Source organism: Arvicola amphibius, chromosome X, assembly GCF_903992535.2.
Source record: "Arvicola amphibius chromosome X, mArvAmp1.2, whole genome shotgun sequence".
Lineage (NCBI taxonomy): Eukaryota > Metazoa > Chordata > Mammalia > Rodentia > Cricetidae > Arvicola > Arvicola amphibius.
The window spans coordinates 115,340,824-115,358,209 of record NC_052065.1 but is presented as its reverse complement, the minus strand read 5'-3'; the positions used below and the strand labels follow the sequence as shown (position 1 = coordinate 115,358,209).

The 17,386-nt window shown below is 39.7% G+C and overlaps 1 protein-coding gene across 8 annotated transcripts in view; it reads left to right on the top strand.

Annotated features, from left to right (window-relative positions):
* The window catches only part of Enox2 (ecto-NOX disulfide-thiol exchanger 2), a 281,277-nt gene that overhangs the window by 162,739 nt on the left and 101,152 nt on the right, over positions 1-17,386 (top strand). Inside the window, exon 1 of one of the 8 annotated variants that reach the window (XM_038316244.2) lies at positions 3,963-4,054. The exons of the other annotated variants lie outside the window; for them this stretch is intronic. The gene's annotated coding sequence lies outside the window, so the exon portion shown is untranslated. Of the gene's footprint in view, positions 1-3,962; positions 4,055-17,386 lie in introns of those variants that run through there. 8 annotated transcript variants of the gene reach the window in all.

Sequence of the window (17,386 nt, the reverse complement as noted above, 5' to 3'; positions counted from 1 at the left end):
ACATGATGTCCTGTAGACTGATCCTCTCTGTTTCCCATACCCTCCAACCTCTGCTCAGTTTTGCTGTGTCTTCTGGAGAAAGAATATTCCAGTGTAATTGTCAAGACAGTGTGAGTAATAACTACAAGTGTAATATGTTTTCTAAAAACCACTGATTTAGTAGAAAGCACACTTGCCTTGAAGTACAGATGTTGCCACTTACTAACTCTGTAGCTTTGGATAAGTTATTAACAATCTCTCTGAGCTCTATGTCTCCTAACTTTACAATTTTCAAACTAGATAGTTTATGCACATACAGTAGTGTTGAAATGATAATAAATAATGGTAATAATTATTACTGAAACTCAGTAATAGCATCAAAAAAGTTTTCTCCCAATCTTTGTCTTATCTACCATTAGGATAAGCCTGCTTTTAATACTGTCATTCCAATAAAGCCATACATTAATATACTGAGCATGACATGGGCAAGTACAGAGTACTTTAAAACTATTGTAGACGAGCCATGAAGTTGTCGGTCCATACAGTCACTGCTTGAACACAGTTTGTCACAAGAATCTGAGTAACGAAGTTATATGATCTGCATTGCTCTGTCTTTTAAAGTAAGGTCACTGAAAGCTTTGCTGCGAAGCTGTCATTCTAGTATCCTTTCAAAGAAAAAAGAATTAAAGAAAATCATCTTTCCTTAAAGTCATGCTATTACACTAGCTTCACTGGTCAGCACTTACTTTCATAAGTGCTTGTATATCATCTGTTTAATAAGTCATTCTTCAAGTGGTGACAGCCAACAAGCTCAGCGATTTTAGAACCCGAATTTCCCTCCGTTTGCAAACAAAGTTGTTATTTTTTGTCACAACCAATGGCTTTCTAGACTTTCTTTAATTCAAAATCAAGACTATAGCCCTGGGCAAAGGACAATTACCTATAAAGATTATTTTGATGATAATACTTTATTTACTGTAAATTTTCCTTTTTCTGAAAGTAGAAGGTTTTTTCTCACATTATATATCCCGATTATGTTTTCCGCTCCCTCTAGTCCTCCCAGCTCCTTGCCCCCCCCCACTCCACCCATCCAGATCCACCCTCTTTCTGTCTCTCATTAGAAAACAAGCAGTCATCTCTTTTCCTCCTAATGGGTAGGCTTGTCCAGCCTCCATATTGTTGCAGGAAGCTGCTTGTTGGTTCCCGGCTGTTCACTGATGTGGGATGGTCTTCTGTTTGAGTTGATTTCATTGGTTAATACAGAAACTGCCTGGCTCATTTGATTGGCCAGCCCTTAGGTGGGTGGAGTAGACAGAACAGAATGCTGGGAAGGGAAGTTAATAAATCACCATGCCTCGCCTCTCTAGGGCAGACCACTGTGCCTCTCCTCAGGGAGACAGATGCCATGAAGCCAGCCACCAGGTCAGACGTGCTGAATCTTTCCCGGTAAGACACCACTCGTGGTGTTACATAAATTATTAGATATGGGTTAAAGCAAGAGATGTGAGAATTAGCTAATAAGAGGCTGGAACTAATGGGCCAGGCAGTGTTTAAAAGAATACAATTTGTGTGTTGTTATTTCAGGTGTAAAGCTAACCATGCGGGAGCCAGGCGGGACGATAAGCAGGCTTGCCCGCAGCTCCACTACAGTTCACCTAACTTAGACCTGAAATAATCATACAGAAACTGTTTTAATTAAATTACTGCTTGGTCCACTAGATCTAGCTTCTTATTGGCTAATTCTTACATTAATTTAACCCATTTCAAGTAATCTGTGTATCATCACATGTCTATGGCTTACCAGCTAAAGTTTTGGCATGTCTGAATCTGGTGACTCCCTGGTGTCTCTCTCCACCTTCCTTCTCCCAGCATTCAGTCCAGTTTTCCCCAGCTACCTATGTTCTTCCCTATCAGCAGGCCAAGGCAGTTTCTTTATTCATTAACCAGTAAAAGTAACACATAGACAGAAGGACCTCCCACACCACATATGAGAGCTTTTGCCTTGTCTTGGTATATCGTGTTTTGTCCTGTTTGGCTGTAGTCTCTTGGAGGCTTCCTCTTTTCTGAAGAGAAAATGAAGGGGTGGGTCTGTAGGAAGATGAGAGGTAGGGGGAACCTGGGAGAGTGGAGGAAGGGATGTATTATATGAGAGAAGAATCTATTTTCAATTAAAAAGAAAACAAACAGGCTTCTAAGGGCTAAAAAGGTAAAGTAAATCATCATTAATGATTATAAGATAAAACAAAATAAGATTAAAAGTAAAACAATAAGATAAAAGCAAACTAACACATTGGAATTGGACAAAACATGGAGAAGGTAAAGAGCTCACAAGAAGGAGCAAGATATAAACTCACTCATTCCCACACTCAAGTATTCCATAGAAACACTAAGCTGGAGGCCATGATATGTATGCAAAGGATCTGTAGGGTAAAAGAGAAGAAAACTATGTAAAGAAAATAGAAATAAGATCATTTAAAAAAAGAAGATGAATTCTGGCACAATATTATGAGACAAGGATCTGCCATTGGTGATCTGCTGAATATACAACCTACCCTTAAATGTAACTTGTTTCTCCAGTGAAACGTCCTTTGAGGAAACTAATTTTTTATTTGTAAGTGGTTATCAATCGAAGGTTGCTTTTGGTTTAGGAATGGGGCTTGTGTCCACGCCTCCTTTCAGCTCTAGGAACCCAACTGGTGCAGGCATGTGCAGTTACTCTGAGTGCTGCCTCAGTCTCTGAGTTCATTTGTGTGTCAATCATGTTGATTTAAAGAGCATCTCTTTTTTTTTGGTGTCCTCCATCCCCTCTGGCTTACTCTTTTTCCAACATTCCTGTTAAGACTGAGTGTTTATTTCAAGATCTCTCATTTCCTGCATAATATCTAGCTCTTGATCTCTGTGTTTGTTCCCATCTGCTGCAGGAGGAAGCTTCTCAGACCTATGAGTAAATCAGAATATCATTTTATTGCTTTTATTACTTTGTTTTGGGGGTTTGGGTGGCACTTTTTGTTTGTTTCTTAGAACAGTAGTATTTGTTTTAGTTCTAGGTACCTCAGGGTCTTGGTCACCAGTGTTGCAGCTGGGTTCCATCTCGTGGAGTGGAAGCAAATGTCTTAGTCAAGTGGAGAGACACCATGACCATAACAACTATTACAAAGGAAAACATTTAATTGTGCCTGGCTTACAGATTCAATGTTTATTATCATTGTGGGAAGCATGGCAGCATGCAAATAGGCATGGTGCTAGCTAGGGAGCTGAGAGTTCTACACCTGGATCTGCAGGCAGCAGGAAAAGAGAGAGAGGGAGAGATTAGGCCTTGCTTGGGCCTTTGATACCTCAAAATCCAACCCCAGCAACACACTTCCTCCAACAAGGCCATGCATACTCTAACAAGGCCACATCTGCTAATCCCAGTCAAGCACCACTCCCTAATGACCAAACATTCAATTATATGAGTCTGTTGAGGGCATTTTTTATTCAAACCACTACATCAAATATTGGCTAGTTATTCCAACAGGCTTTGGGACACCTTTGCACTAGCACATCTTGCAGATAGAACACCATAGATGCATTGGTTTGTGGCTGAGTTGGCGCTATTGTTTCTCCTTTGGTAGCATACGAAATACCTTCCTGTACCAAAGACGCTAACACAGAAGAGTGAAGGCTTTATGTAGGCACCAGGTAGACTTCTCTGTGTTCAATGACTTGTGTAGGTGTGGGGCCTTGACATCAGTTTCTGGAGAGCTACCTAGAGTCTTGGCAACAGCCTGGGTTGTTTGGCAGTTCTCATGAGACTCCTTTGGCTGAAAACTGAAGTAGATGATTTACTCTATGTTTTATAGATGGTTAGAACTATGGAGCTTAACTAGATGATTTTCTTATTTGGAACCAGTTTGTCTCTCTTGAGTTCCTCACATTTAAATATTACATTGTTCACTGTCCCTTCCCCCTTTTAATTAGTGTATCCATCTGTTTTTCTAGTACCAGAGGGAGGCTCATTGGTTGGTAATTACAGCAGCGTCCCTGGGCTCCTATTTTGAAAATGTGTTCCACATTCATGACCTTCCAGGCTCAGGTAACAGTTGCTCTCTCCCAGGATTCTCTTGCCTATCACTCTTGGTACCTGTCATTTCCTTCAGTTTCACTCGCACACACCAGGGACTGACTTCCTTGGAATTTCTCAGGCACTCCTTAGAATAGTTGACTCTTTGCTTGGATGTCTCTGACCTCTTAGGAGAAAGTGATTTATGCCCAGGGTCCTGAAGATAAAATGTCAGTTGGAATTTCTCATCCATTAGAAAGAATGTGGGGGAAAGCTAGTATGCCAAGCATGCCATCCTTTTAAGAAATGCTCCCTTGAAAAGCTGAGTGTCCGGTGCTGGGTTCAGCCACTTTCGCTATCAGTTGGTTAAGTTTCCGTCAAGTGATTCCTGTGCCTCTTTCTCCGTAGTTGGAAGACATATGTAGTCCCCATAGGGCAATCTCCTCAGACCAACCATGAAGGTTCTGCAGAATCTGACCTTAACTTTCCTTGTCAACACTTTCCCCAACAGCTGTGATTATAGTAGGCTCCGCATTACAGCCCCAGTGTACAGCAAAGGAAACTAATCTCCTAAGAGGTTAATTAAGGACCCTGTCTTCCAGAGAGTTAGTAGTATTCCTAGTACCCAGTCCCATATCTGTCTGATTTCAGAGCCTAGGCTCTTAGCCATTATTAAGCATATCTTCAATGTCATTTTATTGATGAGTGAAGAAAATGTGCAAAGAACGCCCTCTTCTTGAACACTTAAGCAGAATATGGCTCGGCCAGCCACTCTCCTCCGTTCACACCAGCATCCTCAGATGTTCATTGTTGTGCTTTATCTCATGATCTCTGAGCACTCTTTGGTCGCCTATTCCTCTGCCAGTTAAGTTCACCCATGCCCTTCAGTGCCAAGTCTAATTCTATTTATTGCATGAAATACTTCTCTCTTTCCCATGACATTGTTACATTTATTGTTATGACTGTAGTGTTGATCACTTCATTATACACTGTTTGATTCTTACAAATTTCCTTGTGGTCAAGAGTCACCTTTTACATTTTTGCAAATCCCCGCAGCACTTGTACAGAATCAGTTAAATGGATGTCCTATAAATATTTTCTTTGATTATTTTTATACATATGTAATGATCAATTTATATTGAAGTCATCAAGCAATATGGTTTTTTTTTCAGAGTCCTCCTAGCCAGTGATCCTAGTATGAGAAATGAAGCAAATGCAGTTACTCCTGAAGTGAATGTAAACTACTATCCACTATCTAGATCTAGCACTTAAAATCTCTCATCTCCAACTGGCACTCTTGACAGCCCATACAGGACAGCTGGGAGATGTATTGGTAAATTAGCCAAACCAATTAAAATGTGGGTTCTATTATCATTAAACTTGAAACATGTTATTGACTGATCTAAGCCTTATGGGTTTTTTTTTTTTTGGTCTGGTAAATGGAGATACTATCTATTCTCCTAACTTTATTGGATTCTTAAGAAAAATATATTTGAGAAAATACATTTATTAGCACATTAAAAGATGTACAGCACCATGCAGATCTGGTTATTTTAATTAGTATAGTTTCTAAGAATTTTAACATTGTAGAAAAAAAGAACCATAGTTGTCAATTATTTGTGAGAAATTCCATGAATTTTCTGTGAATGGGGCTCCAGCGTAGTCCTTTATGCCAGTCTTAGGCTGGGCACACACAGCCTTTCACTGAGTTGGCTGGAATCCCTTCCGTGATAGAATCATATGTTCCTGATCTAAAAATTGACCAGCTCCAGCACAAAGAGGAAAGCACTTTGTTTTCACTAGGCAATAGGGCAGCTCTCTCTGGATGCACAGTTGGGGCCTTTTGTAATCATAGTCACTTGCTGTGCTTCCCATGAGGTGAGTTAATGAACCACTAGAGAGCTGTTGTGAATTAAAAAGGTCATACCTGACAGGAGCCATTTCAGTGCTGGCATCCTGTTCTTTTCCCCCTCTTCAAGGGGAAGATGTTATTTAAGACCATCTGCAATTTGCCCAAGTTGTGAACTGTGTGAATGGCAAGATGACCCTTGCAAATCCGTGTCAGGGGAGAAAACTCACTAGGAATGATAGACTCATAAAAGATCACTCTGAGGTTGGAGAGTAAGCTTTTCTCATCTAATAGATGAAGAAGCTCACATCCAAAGAAAGGAAGTGACCCAACCAAGAACATGCAGTAAGAGATGACACTTGAAAACAAGTTTCCCTAGGTCCTCCTACTTCTTGTTGACTATACTTTCCTCCCTGTCGGTCATTTAAGTTACACATTTGCAGTGCTGTAACTAGCCACCTCCATTTTACTGGCCTTCTCTAAAATAGAAAGACTTCCTCTAATCCACTAACCAGGAAGAGTTAGAATGGCACACCTGCTTTCATTCCGAATCTGTCATTTATCGGTTTGAAAGCTGTCAGTTGAATATCTTAAAAGCACTGCCATCACCACAAGGCATTCAGCCACCCCTTCATTCACACTTATATACTGTACAATGTTTCTAGACTGTGTTCAGCAGTTCTCAAACTGTGAGTCACAATTCTTTTGGAGGTTGCATATCGGATATCCTGCATAGCAGAAATTTACATTACAGTTCCTAATAGTAGCAAAATTACACTTGTGAAGTAGCAATGACAGTAACTTTATGGCTGGGGGGGGGGTCACTAAAACATGAGGAACTATATTAAAGGGTTGCAGCATTAGGGAGTTTGAGAAACACTGGTTTAAGTTGCCAGGAAAATGTATAGGTACCAGCTTCATGAGCAGTTGGATGGCATTAGGGATATATTGCAATAGAAACTGTTGTAGTAAATTTACATTTCAAGATAAATGCTGAGAAGCAACCCTGATGAAGCTCACTAGGTTACTATATTAACCTCTAAAGGAACAGAACCAAAAATGAACATATATTAAAAGAGGATTTATCAGGTTGGTGGAAATGATATGATCTGGATATTCTTTCTTCACAATGGGAAGGCTGAGAACCAGTAGTTGCCCAGTCTACAAGTCTGGATGCTCAAATATCCTAATCTGGTAGTGAAGGCCTAGGACTTTCTCAAGAGCTGCTGGTCTTTGGTTTATGTTAGAAGGCCAAAGACATTTTAAAAGTTTTATTGAAGCACATTTATATCTGTTATTTTCATAGTATCCATGGCTGCTTTGCCATGAGAAAGGAAGAGTTAAATCACTAGAGCAAGAAACTATAGACTGCAAAACCTGAAACACCAAGGATTTGGCTCTTTGGGTAGAAGGTTGTCAACATCTCTTTATTAGAAACTGGAACTTGAATGGAAACCTGAAGTGTTTAAATTACAGTTTTTAATAAAATATGCAAGCATATATCTATGATCACATATTATCTCTTAAGATCTTTCTGGATCTATCTATCTATCTATCTATCTATCTATCTATCTATCTATCTATCATGAGAGTGTAGCACAGCATACATAAGGAAATCAGGACAATATGCAGGAGTCAGCTCTCTTCTTCTACCACGTGGTTTCTGAGTATTGAACTTAGGTTGTCAGTCTTGGCAGCAAGTACTCTTACCCACTGAGGTATCCCACCAATCCTTCTACAGTATCTTTAACAAAATATTATGAATGCATTTTAGTGAAGAAAGGTGTTAAAAATCATTCAGCCACAATACCTAGAAAGGCCTCATATTAATATTCTGATGTATATTTTTTTCTGGTGGTTTTTACTTCTCCATATATTTTTCCTAAAATTAAATGAGTTATATTGTACATTTTATTTTGTAGCTTGCTTTCCAGCACTTTTTTCGCACCTGTAAACATAGATCCCCATCCTCATTTGCACTGGCTACCAAATACTCTGTTGTGTAAATATTTAATTATTGAATTAATCCTTTTTAATTAGATTTTGAGTTATTTTTCTTTTATGGCACTGCCTTAGCAGGCAGCCATCATATGTACAGTTTTTTATACTTGCATTCATATGTTCTTTTCCATTTTTTAAAAAATCATCAGTTAATGTAGACAGAGAGCTAGAGAGCCAAAGCTCACGTGCCTTCATGGGTAGGTTGAATTGGTGTAAGCGACTGGATTAACATTAATTAACAGCATGTGTGTTGCAGTATATTTTCTGAAGTTTCCAGTTCACATTAAATACCAATGACAGGCAGTAATTTCCTCCTTCAGGGGAATGTAATCACCCAAGCAAAACTGAAAAGGGTGGATCCACTTAAAAAAGAGAATACCCACAGTACTTATAGCAAGGTCAAGTTTCTGTTGGAGATGGCAGCTAGAAGAGAAGGGGGACACCAGGATGGTACAGTGCTCTCTGGAAATGGGCTGAACACAAAAATGAGTGTGAAAGTCTACGGTTCTTAAGGTGACTCTGGAACACTTAAAGAAAACGGGAAATGATGCAGAAGCAGGACAAACTCCCTGTGCAGCACCAATGAGACAGCCAGATCCCAATGGCTGTAGCAGACCTTCTCCTGAGTGAACTTTTCTGTTAAACTAGAATATCTTAGTTCAGCCATGCTACATGTTCACTTAACCTCAAGGAACACTGCTGAGTGTAGTCACCTGCCTTCGTGTTTTCCCATAGATTTTGTCAACATGGAGGTAGTGTGTGGGAAGGCCTGAAATTTGTTGTTAGTCAGGGAACAGAGGAGAGCAAAAAGAAAAAGTATTGTGTCTATTTGAACAAACTCTGCCAAAGATATGAAGCATTCTCCCCCTAGATGCATCAGCTACATTAGAAGCGGCTGTGTTTGCTCTTCTGCACACTCATCCATGTGTGAACAGTTAGCCTTTAAAATCAGATGCCAGCAGTGAGTTGGTGTTTACTCAATACTTCCACAAAACCTATCCATGATAGGTAAATTGATGCCCAATTACCCAGACATGTGGAGACAGACATTCTGCTTTGTTTTGTTTTGTTTTTCAAGACAGGGTTTCTCTGTAGCTTTGAAGCCTGTCCTGGAACTCACTTTGTAGCCAGGCTGGCCTCAAACTCACAGAGAACCACCCGCCTCTGCCTCCCCGTCCCGAGGGCTGAGATTAAAGGCCTGTGCCACCACTGCCCAGCTGCTTTGTTTTCTTTTCTTTTTTGTTTTTTTTTTTTTTTTTGTCAAAGTGTGATCCTCCATGTTCTCTCCACCCTCTCTTTTTATTCTTTACCTTGTATTCAGTACAGAGCTGCCATATGTCCTGCTCCCCGCTGCCTGTCCTCTCCATAGGCCATGCCAAAGAATACACCTTTTCTACCCTGAGACCCTCTCTGCTGAATTATCTCAAAGGAGATTTGGAAGTAGCAGCCAGGGTTGCAGCAGCAGTGCTGTTTGGAGGATTTTTAGGAACTCTCCACATTGTGACTATGCCTGAGCTTCTTAACCTGCATTAATTATGTGATATACCCCCACAGTTTCCAAATTTGTAAGAACAGTGGCTAATACCCCAGTGAGAGGAGCAAGTACTATCTCTGCATGAAAACTCTGCTTTGCTTTCCTACCCCGGGGGGATGTCTGCAGCACAGTGGATTAGCCTGGGAGGCTGGAAGCCTGGGAAGCTGGGCCAGACATCTGAACTGAGCTGTAAATGGGTTTCTGCTCTGCTCTGTTCTCGCAAGCACGCCTTGCTCTCTTCCATTTTTTTTAAACTAAACTTTTAAAATTTGAGATGAAGACTCACATGCAGCTGTAAAAAATAGTGCAGATTCCATATACCTTTTACCAGTTCCTATCTTGCAACACAACCAGCATATTGCTGCTGTTGAGAGCCAAAATGCAGAACGCACCCCTCTCCATAACTATCCCTTGTTTCTGCCTCCCTCGACCTCACTGTCTACAAAACCTTCCATTTTCCAGAATTTTGGCATTTCGGGAATGCCATATGAATTATAATCTTTCTAGTTTTGTTTGTTTCATTGGTTTGTTGGTTGGTTTGGTTTTGCTCAGCTTAATCCCCTTGATATTCATTTGGTTGGGTAACTGTGTGTGTCAGGAGTTGATTTTATTATGTTGTATTTTATTGCATGCATATGCTGCAGTTCAACCATTCACCTATTGAGGCTATCAGGCTTTTTTTCAAATTTTGCTATTATGAAGAAAGCTACTATACAGACCTACATGGAGGTGTTTTATTGAGGGCCTTGAGGACCAGCCTCAGGGCTCAGAATAGGATGCCCATGGCAACAAAGATCTGAGGGTAAAATAATTAACTCAAGTAGGTTACCTCAGCACGTTCTGTGTGTGTGTGTGTGTGTGTGTGTGTGTGTGTGTGTGTGTGTGTGTGTTAGGGAAAAAGGTGAAGTGAAGGGGCGATCTCTGGGAGGTTTTAGTTTGACGGACGTAGTTGGGAATTTCCATAGGCAAAGACAATGATAATGTGCATATCAAAATCACAAAAGGGCAGGTAGAACCTGATAAAGCAGCAATTCTGAATAGGTGACACCACCTAGCATTCAAGCGGAAGTAGCTGACATTCCAAACCCTTAGATAAGGTTACTAAACCTCCCCTATCCTGAATTCACCCTTTCTCCTCAACCCACCCAATTTCGGTTGTGATAACCAGCTTTGGGGACGCCCAGATTTGTTTGTTAACAAAGGTGGGTCATGCTGCCTTCCTGCTCAGTGCCTGTCTTCTTTAGAAATTTCTATGTGGTCTGTTAGCAGGTAATTTTGTGGAATTGTCTATATGTAAATTTGACTGCTAGAACAAAGAGTGAATGTTGTCCTCTAAGGCCTCATAGGCATTTGATGTTGTTCTATTTTTTTAATTTAGTCTGGGAATTTAGTGCAGTTGCAGAGTGCTTGCCGAGCATACCCAAGGCCCAGGGTTTGATCTCCAGCATCACACCAAAAGTATTCTGAGAGGTATCATGTTGTTTCTCACTGTGATTGTGATTTGAATTTCCCTAATGGTTAATGATCCTGAAGTGCTGTCCATTTGTATGCCTTCTTTGAAGCAATGCTTCATCCTGTTCATTGTTGATACTCATCCTCTGTTGTCAAGAAAATTAGTGTTTTCCATTTGATGGAATCCAATTTTTTAAAATATGTTTTTGATACCTGGGTTTTAGGTGTCTTATCTGTGAAACCGTTGCCTGGCCAAACAACAAGAAACATTTCTCTTTTTCTTTTGTAGGAGTTTGATGGCTTCAGATCTTATAAATCTTTAATTTATTTCTAATTTTGTGTCTTATTCAAATTAACGGGTTCAGTCTCCTGGTTTTTGCATGTAGCTATTCCGTAATCCCAACACTGTCTTTAAAAAATGTCATTTCTACGTTGTGTGTTCTTAGCACGCTGTCAAAACTGCTTGACTATGTAGATGCACAGGTTTATTTCTAGAATTTCTTTTGTGTTCCACTGGTCTGGATAGCTGCCTTTGTTGTAGATGCCGTACATATTTTGATTGGTTTAGGTTTGTAATGTGTTTTGAAATGAAGAGATTTGATCCCTCAAATGTTGTTCATTTTCAAGATTAATCTATTAATAGTACTATATAGTCTTTTACAATTCTATATGAATTATTTTCTGTTCCCATAAAAGATGCTGTTTGGGATTTTGATATCTGTGGTGTGAAAATGTTTACCATATTATCATTCCATTTGTATGTACTTTATTTAGTTCCTTTCATCAAAATTTTGCCACATTGTTACATTTATTCCTACATATTTAATGCTTTTGATGCTATTTTAATAGTAAGTGTTCTGCCAGTTCTCCTTTTTCATAGTTCACTGTGAGTGTAGAGAAATATAACCAACTTTAATGTCAATTTAGTATCCTTTAACTTTACTATGTATGTTCATTAGTTCTAATGAGCTTTTATGTGTAGGTTTTAGGACCTTCTACATGTACCATGTCCTGTGCAAATAAGGATAACTCTTTCCTTCCTTTTCTATTTGCATATTCATTTGTTTGTTTCTGGCTAGTATTTCCACTACTGTGTTGACCAAGAATTTTCAGAGTGGACATTCTTACTTTGTTCCTTATATACAGGAAACACTTTGGGTTTTCACTATTGGGTATAGTGAAGGCTGTAGACATGTCATATGTGTTCTTGATTATGTTGAGTTTCTTTTGGTTCTAGTCTGAGTTTATTCATAGTTTTTAAGTTTTCTATTTTCTCTTTCTGCGTGTGTGTCACACACAGGCTCTAGCACACACAGGTGCAAGAGGCACATGCATGCCACATGTGAAGTCAGAGGATGATTTCATGATGTTCATTCTCTCCTTGCACCTTTCAGTATTTTCAAGAATCAAACTCAGGTCTTCATGCTTTTTTGGAAAGAACTTTGACCCACTGAGCTAGTTTGCCAGACCCAAGAGATTTTTCTTTTTAATTATGAAAGATTATTGAAATTTGATAAATGCTTTTTTGTATCTCTTGGAGCAATTCATGTGATTTTTATTTCATTAAAATGGTATATCACATTTTTAGTTTCTTTTTTAATTAAACTTTTAAAATAGTATACAAATTAGTGGGTCATTATGACCTTTTCATACACGTGCCCATGCACACATGGACACATATGATTATGTTTTTCATTTATGTTCCTATCTCACACCTCCTTGCCCCCTTCCTTTTGATTTCATGTCGTTTATTCCATTGCCCTCTGTTTTTTCCTGCTCTTCACTCCTTTAAGATCTCTCCCTCTTTTACATGTACCCTTGCAGTGCAGAAATGAGTCACATTTGATCGTAGTTTATTCTCTCTGGGCATCCAAATGTACCATTGGATTCAGTTTGTGATAATGTTTTGTTGAGAATTTTTGCATCTACATTTATCAAGGATACCATATTTCATTTTTAATTAATTTTTGTGTAAGGCATATATGTTAATTGAGAAACAAGCATCAATATCTGGGGTTGGAGAGAGAGATCAACAGGTAAGAGCACGTGTTGCTCTTGTAGGGAACCCAGGTTCAGTTTCCAGCATCCACATGGTGTAGGAGGAGGTCCTGCTTGTTATCCCAGCCACCCGGCTAGCTTAGCCATGAAATAACCACACAGAAACTATATTAATTAAAAAACTGCTTGGCCCATTAGCTCTAGCCTCTTATTGGCTAACTCTCACATCTTGATTTAACCCAGCCAACAGAGACTCACAACTGGTCAAAGTATTAAGGACTGTTGAATTCTCAGCCCTAAATCAGGTACCTATACAATCTATTCCAGGGAACATTGCAAAAGAGGGGGCAGAATATTGTAAGAGTCAGAAGATGGGAAGAAGCACTATAAGATGCTTTCAAGTAGTTATAACATGGCCTTTGCAACCATAAACAACAGCAACAGTAACTGCCTGCCTAAGACCTGTACAGAAAAAAAGTTAAAAGGCATGAGAATGGGAGGTGGCCTAGTAGGGAAGAAGGCTGTCAGCAAGAGTAACAGTAATAAAAGAAGATAATACTGAGTGAATATGGCCACAGTACTTTGTATATCAGTATGGAATTTTTAATTAAGCCAAAGAAAGTGAATCAGCAGAAATTTTGCAAGTTTGTATTTTTCAATCCAAAATACTTTTCTTTGTGTTTTTGTTTGTTTGTTTTGTGTTTGTTTTTGTTTTGTTTTGTTTTTTGAGACAGGGTTTCTCTATGACTTTGGAGGCTGTCCTGGAACTAGCTCTTGTAGACCATTCTGGCCTCGAACTCACAGAGATTGCCTGTCTCTGCCTCCCGAGTGCTGGGATTAAAGGCGTAAAAAATACTTTTAAATGAATAGTAGTTAAACACATAGAGTACTTACTATTCTTTTATTCCTTTAAAAACTTTGTTATGCTACTATACTTTTAACATATTATTATCACCATTTTACAGATGAGAAAATTAACTCAAAGAGGTTAAAGTCCTGTTCAATGATAGGAGTAAATCTATGTGCTCAGCCCAGAGGGAACTTTTGTTATTTTTGTTTTTAGAGACAGTCTTACCATATAGCCTTTACTGGCCTGAAGCTTTCTGTATAGACCAGATTTTCCTTGAACTCACAGAAATTCATCTACTTCTAACTCTGTAGTGCTAGAATTACAGGCATACATCACTACACCCATAGAAAATTATGGAATTCCCGTGTGATGGTGGCATACACCTTTAATGCCAGCACTCAGGAGGTAGAGACAGGCAGATTTCTGTGAGTTCAAAGCCAGCCTGGTCTACAAGAGCTAGTTCCTGAACAGCCAAGGCTGTTACACTGAGAAGCAGTCTCCAAAAAACAAAACAAAACAAAAAAAAAACAAAAACAAAAAACGAAACAGAGAAAAACTATGAAATTGATCTAAAGGTATATATGCCATAAATTCTAGGCTGCTCTTTATGTCAGTACCATTTTCTGTGTTTCAGTCCACCTAGCCATTCGTGGAAACAATTTGTAGTGGGTTGAATTAGAACATCCCGTGTTCTATTACTGTAATAAAACACCATGACTATAAAAGAAAGTGTTTAATTTGGGTATTGGATTCAGGGTTAGAGTCTGTGACCATCATGCTAGGAAGCATGGCAGCAGACAGTCGTGCTTGCTGCTGATGCAGTTACTGTGAGCTCACATCTTGAGAAACACCCATGACGCAGAATGAGAAAGAAAATGTGGAATGGTGTGAGTCTTTTGAAACCTCAAAGCCTGCTCCCAGTGACACACCTCCAACAAGCCATCCTAGTCCTTCCCAAATAGTTCTACCAATGGTGTGGGGAGGGCATCTCAAATATGCACAGATATGAGCTGATGAAAGCCATTCTTATTCAAACCACTGCATCACCTCCCCTCCAAAGGTTCAGATGTTTGAATACTTGTTGCCTATTTAGTGGTACTGTTTGGGTAGGTTTAGAAAGTATGGCCTTGCAGGAAGAAGTGTGTTATTTGGCAGACGCTGAGGTTTCAAAGCCACATTCCATTCCTCATGTGCACCCTTGGTGTTTTGTGCATGTGTTTTGAAATATGAGCTCTCAGCTCTCAGCTTCACGCCCCAGCCGCCATATCAGACTACCTGTTGCCACACTTTCCTGCCATTGTGACAATAGACTTTTCTGTCAATGGAATCATATTCCTTCTATAAGTTACCTTGGTCCTGATGTTTTATCACACCAGTAGAAAAGTAACTACTTCACAGCTGGCTCTCTGCTATGTAGTCATGATAACGGCACCATCAAAGGCTTTAATTTTAAAGGGAGGGCACTATGTTAAGAGGAAACAGGCCTACACTGATTTTCAGCAATCCTTAGTCAATAGCAGTGAGTTGCTGAGGCTTTACAAAGAAGTCCAAACTGGGGCACTAAACTCCTACCTGCCACTTATTCTCCCTGTCCCCACCTGCTCTTGCAGTGTAAACTCAAGGTGCCCTGAAGCTGTATTCTTTGTCCCACTCCATATTTGGATCTGTGATCTCTCTGCCTGCACCTATATGGGATGAAAGAGGAAAAAGCCAATAAAGGTTTCCTGGAACTGGGATCAGAGTCAAGGTTGGAATGAGCAGAATCTGGAGGAGAAGCAGAGACTATAGCTTCACTGAATTTCTGGAATCCAGTGGGTTAGTGTTCTAGGAGGAGAGGAATAGTATGCAAAATAGTTCCAAGTTCTCTCCTTCATCTGTGCTGATCAGGACCTTCACCTGCACACAAAGCACTATGTTCGACATGATCCAAAGAGCCATGGACGTCTCTAAACTATCAGGATTCATAGGTACTCTGTCTAAACAACCTGTAGTGGAAGCTGCTGTGGCTTCCAAATGGCAGTTGTTTTTACTGTGAGGCCCATAACCCATGGGGTGTGTATCAGAAATGGCCTGGTAATTGAATATGCTGATTAAGTATGAAGCTTTCTGTGTGCTTAAATTTGATCTGGGCCAGTACTTCCTAAATACTCCAGAGATTGATTTGTATCACATATGGGGAACATTGTAGCTGACTACCAGACCTTGAGATTTACAATTCCTTATTCATATCTATTTAACTACTTTCTTCCATTTTTGCATTTGTTGAGCTTTGGGGAGGCAGAATTGTTGTATAAGCTAGTCAGAGCAGGGACACATAAAGAATATAAAAGTAGATAGGTAGTGGTTAATTACTAAGTGTTTTAGAAAATGCTTTATGCAAAAAAAGAATTCAGCCGTACAAATCCATGAGTAATATAAAAATTATGATGGTGTTCTGTCACTGGTGAAAAACGGTTTTCCTCATAATACTTGCAAAAGATACTGTCATGCAAGCTTTGAACAGCTAACTTCTATGCTAAAGGTTCAGACGTTTTCCCACAACATTCATGATACTTTCTGTTGTGTAAACATTGTTATATGTTTCTAAGTGAAGGCAAGGTGTAAGAAAAATGAAAGTAATTGATGTCTTGAATTGGAGAGGAGCCTTGAGCTTTGAAAAGGAGTCCTGTCGGTCATCAAGGATTCAGATACCACAGATTGTGAATTCAGTATTGGCCATTTTACTACAGATAGCAATAATTTTAGGTTGTCATAACACATACTTGGTGTAGAAAACTTGACCTGTGTAACTTCAGGTATTACTGCAGTTGGTAGGGATCATAAAGCACCTGAGTGCCATTGTCCTTGAGTTCCTCCGACTCTGCTTGTCTTTCCAATCTATCAAGTTTTTTCAGCTTCATTGCATATGTTCCAGCACCAAAGAAACCACACATGTTGTAACTAGTTTTATTTTCTCAGAAAGCAGAACAGACGGTCTCCAGCCCTTCCTGGGGTAGGCAGGATGGAAACACTAGTTCCTTGTTTTGTCTGTAAACCTCATCTCTAGGAACAGAGATGTCCTAGATCTCTGTCCCTACCCACACTCTCCTGGAAGCGTCTCTGCCCTAGGAATAATGAACATTGAGAGGCAGGGGAAGGAAGTCTTTACATTGGCCTGGAAAATTCGTAGAGAAACCACACAGTAATTTTAATAACACAGGTTTAGCATAAATATTGGCTGTAACAGAGGACTGTTAAGAATCAAAACATCTACAAACACTATGCAATCAACAGATGTAAGGCACAACCCCTATTGCTACAGTTGAACTAGAATATCTAGAATGAAACTCCCCCTCCCCTGCCCCGTTAAGATCTAGATCTTATAAGAGAGCACAGTCAAGGCTCACTGGTTGGCAGCAGAATTGCTATAGCACTGCTTCAGCAAGACTTTCTCGAATTGTGCACTATAAAAGTTCTGGGAAATCCATCCTCTATATACTAACTAGGAAAGTTGCTCATAGGGAGGTATCCCACTATAGGTATTCTGACACTGAACCCTCCGATTGAAGAGTCTTAGGAGAAGCATTTGGCTGCTGGGTGCCCTGATCACCATCACCACAGGAGCTGCATACTTGAGAAGTTTTTTGCACTGCAGAAATTGGTACTTTTTGAGCTATTGTAACTGGCCACTGAAGATACTGA